The sequence below is a fragment of the Grus americana genome, chromosome 24 (assembly GCF_028858705.1).
Source record: "Grus americana isolate bGruAme1 chromosome 24, bGruAme1.mat, whole genome shotgun sequence".
NCBI classification, from domain to species: Eukaryota; Metazoa; Chordata; class Aves; order Gruiformes; family Gruidae; genus Grus; species Grus americana.
In genome coordinates, this window is record NC_072875.1 from 1 (window position 1) to 7,184 (window position 7,184).

Here is a 7,184-nt window from a genome sequence, read left to right on the forward strand (position 1 = left end):
GAGATCGAACCCACTCAACTACCGCACAAACTGCTGCTCCCAGAAGGCCAGAGTACAGCTTCAGACCCCGCCAATGCAATGAAACTGTGACAGCTGTCTACAGATACTTGCCCAGAGATGGACTGTAGCGTCTTCACCAAAGAATTCGGTCACGCCAATGTTTTACCGCCACGCCACAAACTACGCTACCCCTGTCTTTAACATTGCTACACCCCTGGGGGAGCGGCTCCGACCCCGACACGGCGCACAGACTCCGCAAACCGAGCCGTGAGACACGAGAAGGCCGCGAGCAAGAACGGGCTACCGTGGCGAAGTAAACTGGCGTGGAGGAAGCTGTACGGCACCGCGACGTTGCGGGTGCTTTATAGCGGCCCCGGAAAGAGGCGACGGCCTTGGCCGGCGAGAAAGAGGCTGTCAAAACTGAAATGACAGATGCATCAGAAGCTGTGTTTTAAGATCTAAGTCCTTTAAAAACGTGGGGAATGAAACTGAGAAAAGAACTTGGGGCAAACGTAACGCTCGAGGAGCTGCTGGCAGCGCCCGCTGGGCGCCACAATAGACGCCGCTCAGAACATCTACGACACGATTGCACGCCAAACAGAGCTATGCTTTAAGCTATAACTACAAGAGAGAAACTGGCTTGATGAGCTCAATACCAATGAGCACAGATATTCAAGACTCATGAGATCTAATAAGGTACCTGGTGATCACAAAAAAGCAGCGGAGGCATCGAGACCCGAGGGAGGTGCGGCATACAGCATAAGACAGACAACGCAACCTACGGACACAACCGTACGCGGGCTGAAAGCGCCCTGCCCGCGCGGTCTAGCACGGTGCCGACGAGTAACCCGCTCCCTTTGCCTACCCGAAGGCGACCGCTCCCGGACACCCTCTCCCGAACGCTAACTTTAAAAGCCATCCCCTCCAACTCCCAAACTTGTCCGACCTACCTTCTTACGGCACTCTGATCTCCTCCTCTGCCGCTCTTCAGTGGGCATCTAGCCAGTCCGCATCTGGAAAAAAATCACACCGAGTTATCAAACAAGTCACCCAGATGCCGAGTGAGAGCCAAACAATTCCGGACGGGCCGTATCGGCACGCTAACCGTACGCTCCTATTGCTATTCCCGCCTATCCCCGACTCGACAGCCCTGGCAGAGCAGCTCCACACACACACACCACACACAGAGACGACGCTACACAGAACGCTACAAACGATGCGACTCACAAACGAGAGAACACTCTCAGTGAGAGGAATGACTCCCAGACCGGAGAGGCTGCCGAAAAAGGCGACCTATAGGGCACGACACCCGGTGAGGAAGCTCTATGGCAACCCCAGAAGAGAATTGACCGTAAATGGCCCGTTATAAGAAGTTACTGTCAAAACCGAGATGATGGGGGCAGCAAGAATCCCGTCTTCAAGACCTAAGGAGGTAAGGATGCAGGGAGGAAGACCCAATCCCTGAAAATGGATAGCTGGAGAGCAGAGCTCCGGACGCAGCCTGGTATAGCGCTGCAAATAGAGGACCCGCCAGAAACTTCCGACACGCAAGAATGATCCACGCCGTAAAGCTCGCTATGCGAGAAAAGAAGCGCCCGATGGCGTACGCTGACAATACCCAGCGTTCGAGAGCCTAGGGACGGCGCCCGAGAAGCGTGCCGTGCCCCTAGAGCGCAAAGAGGGCGTTGAGACCCGAGGAAGGGCTAAGACACACAGGACAAGACACGCAAACATAACACAGGCTGCAACTGCCCTGCCCGGTCTAGCATCGTGGTGACATGTAACCCGCTCCCTTTGCCCAGCCAAGGGAACTGCTCCCAGACAGCCCTCGCCCCAGCGCTAGCCATAAAACCCCTCCGTCACGACCCCCAAACCTCCTCCCTCCCCAGCCACGGTCCCTCAACTTAGCTTTCCGAGGGCCGGGGATCCGAATCCATCAGCAACAAAACATCAACACCGCGCATTGGCTAACTGGGATGTTACTGCAATCGCCCATGCCTCTCCATCAGCTACAACAGAAAACAGAACACAAACAAAACAGCACTGTCAGTCAGCATTGCATCAACTGGCCAACACCAACCTCTACCACATACACACCCCTTCCTCAAAGCACCGTGTCTTTCTGCTCACCTGCTCGGTCCAGAGATGACCCTGCAGCTGTCCTCACTTGCACCACCTAAGACCCAAGAGACACAAAATTACTCTATGTTTATCAAAATCACCACTCCCACAATCGCCCTCGCCATTCCTCCAGCTCACCTTAAATGACCGACCCACCTCCTTACGGCGCTCTGCTCCCCTCCTGTGCTGCTCTTTGGTGCGCTTCCTCTCTCTCTGCATCTGAAAAAAAAAAAAACAACCCCAAAATAATTAAACAAGTCAGCCAGATGCCGAGCGAGAGCCAAACAATTCCAGACTGGCCATACTGACACACTAACCGTACACTTCTATTGCTATTCCGCCTAACCCTGGACTCGACAACCCCGGGCAGAGCAGCTCCACGCCCAAGACACACACGCACGGGGATCAACGCTACACAGAATGCTACAAACAACACAAATCACAAGTGAGAGAAAACTCTCAGCGAGAGAACGACTCCCGGACCGGAGAGGCTGCCCAACAAGATGACCTACAGGGCGTGACGCCCGGGCGCAGCAAGCTCTATGGCAACCCCAGAAAAGAATGGACCGTGATAGCCAGTTGTAAGAAGCTACTGTCAAAACCAGGGCGAGGGATGCGGCAAGAAGCCTCTCTTCAAGACCTAAGGACGTAACGACGCAGAGAAGAACCCCGGTCCCTGAAAGGAACGGCTGGAGAGCAGAGCTCCCGATGCGGCCGGGATAGGCTGCAAAAAAGGACCCGCCGAAGCTTCCGACACGCGAGAACGATCCACGCCGGAAGCTTGCAGGCAAGCAAAAGACGCCCCATTCGCGCTAGCCGATGAATACGGGCGTTTGAGAGCCTAGGGATGGCGCCCGAGAAGCATGCCGTGCCCTTTGAGTGCAAAGAGGGCGTTGAGACCGAGAAAGGGCTGAGACACACAGGACAAGACACACGACAAACATACCACAGACACAGGCTGGAACTGCCCTGCCCAACACAGCCTAGTATTGTGTTGACAAGTAACCCGCTCCCTTTGCCCGCCCTAGGGGACCGCTGCCAGACAGCTCTTGCCCCTACGCTAACCGCAACACATCTCCCCTGCGACCCCCAACTTGCCCCCTCCTCGGCCCCCTCCCTCCCTGCCCCGTCCCTCAACTTAGCTTTCAGAGGCCGAGGATCTGAATCCATCCACAACAAACAACATGCACATTGTGCATCGGCTAACTGGGATCTTCCGGCAGTCGTCTGGACCCTCTTCACCTAGAGTAAACACATCACCAAAAACAAACAAAACAGTGTTGTCAGTCAGCATCGCACCGGTCAACACCAACCTTGCCCACAACGCCCCCCTCTCCTCAGAAGCACCGTGTCTTTCCGCTCACCTGCTCGGTCCAGAGACTGACCCCTGCAGCCGTCATCCCTCGTGGCACCTAAGAGGCCAAGAGACACAAAATTACTCCTACGTTTGTCAGAAGTCACCGCTCCCACAACCGCCCTCGCCGTTCCTCCAGCTCACCTCAAACGGACATCCGGTCCAAAAGTGGCCACGCAGCGCCTGCAAAACCAGAGGGAAATGCTCAAACAAGTTGCCTTATACTGCTTTGCTATTAGACACTGACAAGCGCCTCACCTTCTCGGAACGCTCGTCGGCACGCGGCTTCGCCCCTCCGAGGCTCCCTGCGGCACCTGCCAAAAATCAAGCGAGAGGCACGTGCTCAGACACTGCCCAAAAACTGCGGCTTGCCCACCGATTCCTACCTCCCCCTCCTTGACCTCAGCCGCTTGCTCACCTGGCCTCCGTCGTTTTGGGCTGCCGTCCTTGCGCCCCACCTAGAAAACACAAACAAAGGATCCCTGTATCTTAAACAGCAATGCAACACCAGAAAAATAACTGCTGTACTTCAGCCCGCTAGTCGCCGCTCACCTGGCCCGAGTCACCTCCCGTGTCTGTGTCCTACGGGGTCCATATCCACCTTTGCACCTTCAAAATAAAAGCCACACACAAATCTGAATGGAGTCATATAGGCACCAGCCACATCTTCCTCCGACTCCACTGGCCGACCCACCTCCTTACGGCGCTCTGCTCCCCTCCTGTGCTGCTCTTTGGTGCGCTTCCTCTCTCTCTGCATCTGAAAAAAAAAAAAAAAACCCCAAAATAATTAAACAAGTCAGCCAGATGCCGAGCGAGAGCCAAACAATTCCAGACTGGCCATACTGACACACTAACCGTACACTTCTATTGCTATTCCGCCTAACCCTGGACTCGACAACCCCGGGCAGAGCAGCTCCACGCCCAAGACACACACGCACGGGATCAACGCTACACAGAATGCTACAAACAACACAAATCACAAGTGAGAGAAAACTCTCAGCGAGAGGAACGACTCCCGGACCGGAGAGGCTGCCCAACAAGATGACCTACAGGGCGTGACGCCCGGGCGCAGCAGCTCTATGGCAACCCCAATAAGAATGGACCGTGATAGCCAGTTGTAAGAAGCTACGGTCAAAACCAGGGCGAGGGATGCGGCAAGAAGCCTCTCTTCAAGACCTAAGGACGTAACGACGCAGAGAAGAAGCCCCGGTCCCTGAAAAGGAACGGCTGGAGAGCAGAGCTCCCGATGCGGCCGGGGATGAGGCTGCAAGAAAAGGACCCGCCGGAAGCTTCCGACACGCGAGAACGATCCACGCCGTAAGCTTGCAGGGCAAGCAAAAGAAGCGCCCCATGGCGCTACGCCGATGAATACGGGCGTTTGAGAGCCTAGGGATGGCGCCCGAGAAGCATGCCGTGCCCTTTGAGTGCAAAGAGGGCGTTGAGACCCGAGGAAGGGCTGAGACACACAGGACAAGACACACAACAAACATACCACAGACACAGGCTGGAACTGCCCTGCCCAACACAGCCTAGTATTGTGTTGACAAGTAACCCGCTCCCTTTGCCCGCCCTAGGGGACCGCTGCCAGACAGCTCTTGCCCCTACGCTAACCGCAACACATCTCCCCTGCGACCCCCGAACTTGCCCTCCCCCAGCCACAGACCCTCAACTTAGCTTTCAGAGGGCCGAGGATCTGAATCCATCCACAACAAACAACATGCACATTGTGCATCGGCTAACTGGGATCTTCCGGCAGTCGTCTGGACCCTCTTCACCTAGAGTAAACACATCACCAAAAACAAACAAAGCATTGCCGTCAGTCAGCATCGCACCGGTCAACACCAACCTTGCCCACAACGCCCCCCTCTCCTCAGAAGCACCGTGTCTTTCCGCTCACCTGCTCGGTCCAGAGACTGACCCCTGCAGCCGTCATCCCTCGTGGCACCTAAGAGCCAAGAGACACAAAATTACTCCTACGTTTGTCAGAAGTCACCGCTCCCACAACCGCCCTCGCCGTTCCTCCAGCTCACCTCAAACGGACATCCTCCAAAAGGTGGCCACGCAGCGCCTGCAAAACCCGAGGGAAATGCTCAAACAAGTTGCCTTATACTGCTTTGCTATTAGACACTGACAAGCGCCTCACCTTCTCGAACGCTCGTCGGCACGCGGCTTCGCCCCTCCGAGGCTCCCTGCGGCACCTGCCAAAAATCAAGCGAGAGGCACGTGCTCAGACACTGCCCAAAACTGCGGCTTGCCCGCACCGATTCCTACCTCCCCCTCTTGACCTCAGCCGCTTGCTCACCTGGCCTCCGTCGTTTTGGGCTGCCGTCCTTGCGCCCCACCTAGAAAACACAAACAAAGGATCCCTGTATCTTAAACAGCAATGCAACACCGAAAAATAACTGCTGTACTTCAGCCCGCTAGTCGCCGCTCACCTGGCCCGAGTCACCTCCCGTGTCTGTGTCCTACGGGGTCCATATCCAGCTTTGCACCTTCAAAATAAAAGCCACACACAAATCTGAATGGAGTCATATAGGCACCAGCCACATCTTCCCTCCGACTCCACTGGCCGACCCACCTCCTTACGGCGCTCTGCTCCCCTCCTGTGCTGCTCTTTGGTGCGCTTCCTCTCTCTCTGCATCTGAAAAAAAAAAAACCAACCCCAAAATAATTACACAAGTCAGCCAGATGCCGAGCGAGAGCCAAACAATTCCAGACTGGCCATACTGACACACTAACCGTACACTTCTATTGCTATTCCGCCTAACCCTGGACTCGACAGCCCGGGCAGAGCAGCTCCACGCCCAAGACACACACGCACAGGGATCAACGCTACACAGAATGCTACAAACAACACAAATCACAAGTGAGAGAAAACTCTCAGCGAGAGGAACGACTCCCGGACCGGAGAGGCTGCCCAACAAGATGACCTACAGGGCGTGACGCCCGGCGCAGCAGCTCTATGGCAACCCCAGAAAAGAATGGACCGTGATAGCCAGTTGTAAGAAGCTACGGTCAAAACCAGGGCGAGGGATGCGGCAAGAAGCCTCTCTTCAAGACCTAAGAATAACGACGCAGAGAAGAAGCCCCGGTCCCTGAAAAGGAACGGCTGGAGAGCAGAGCTCCCGATGCGGCCGGGATGGCTGCAAGAAAAGGACCCGCCGGAAGCTTCCGACACGCGAGAACGATCCACGCCTTAAGCTTGCTAGGCAAGCAAAAGAAGCGCCCCATCGGCGCTACGCCGATGAATACGGGCGTTTGAGAGCCGAGGGATGGCGCCCGAGAAGCATGCCGTGCCCTTTGAGTGCACAGAGGGCGTTGAGACCCGAGGAAGGGCTGAGACACACAGGACAAGACACACACAAACAACCATACCACAGACACAGGCTGGAACTGCCCTGCCCAACACAGCCTAGTATTGTGTTGACAAGTAACCCGCTCCCTTTGCCCGCCCTAGGGGACCGCTGCCAGACAGCTCTTGCCCCTACGCTAACCGCAACACATCTCCCCTGCGACCCCCGAACTTGCCCCCTCCTCGGCCCGCTCCCTCCATGGCCCCGGTCCCTCAACTTAGCTTTCAGAGGGCCGAGGATCTGAATCCATCCACAACAAACAACATGCACATTGTGCATCGGCTAACTGGGATCTTCCGGCAGTCGTCTGGACCCTCTTCACCTAGAGTAAACACATCACCAAAAACAAACAAAGC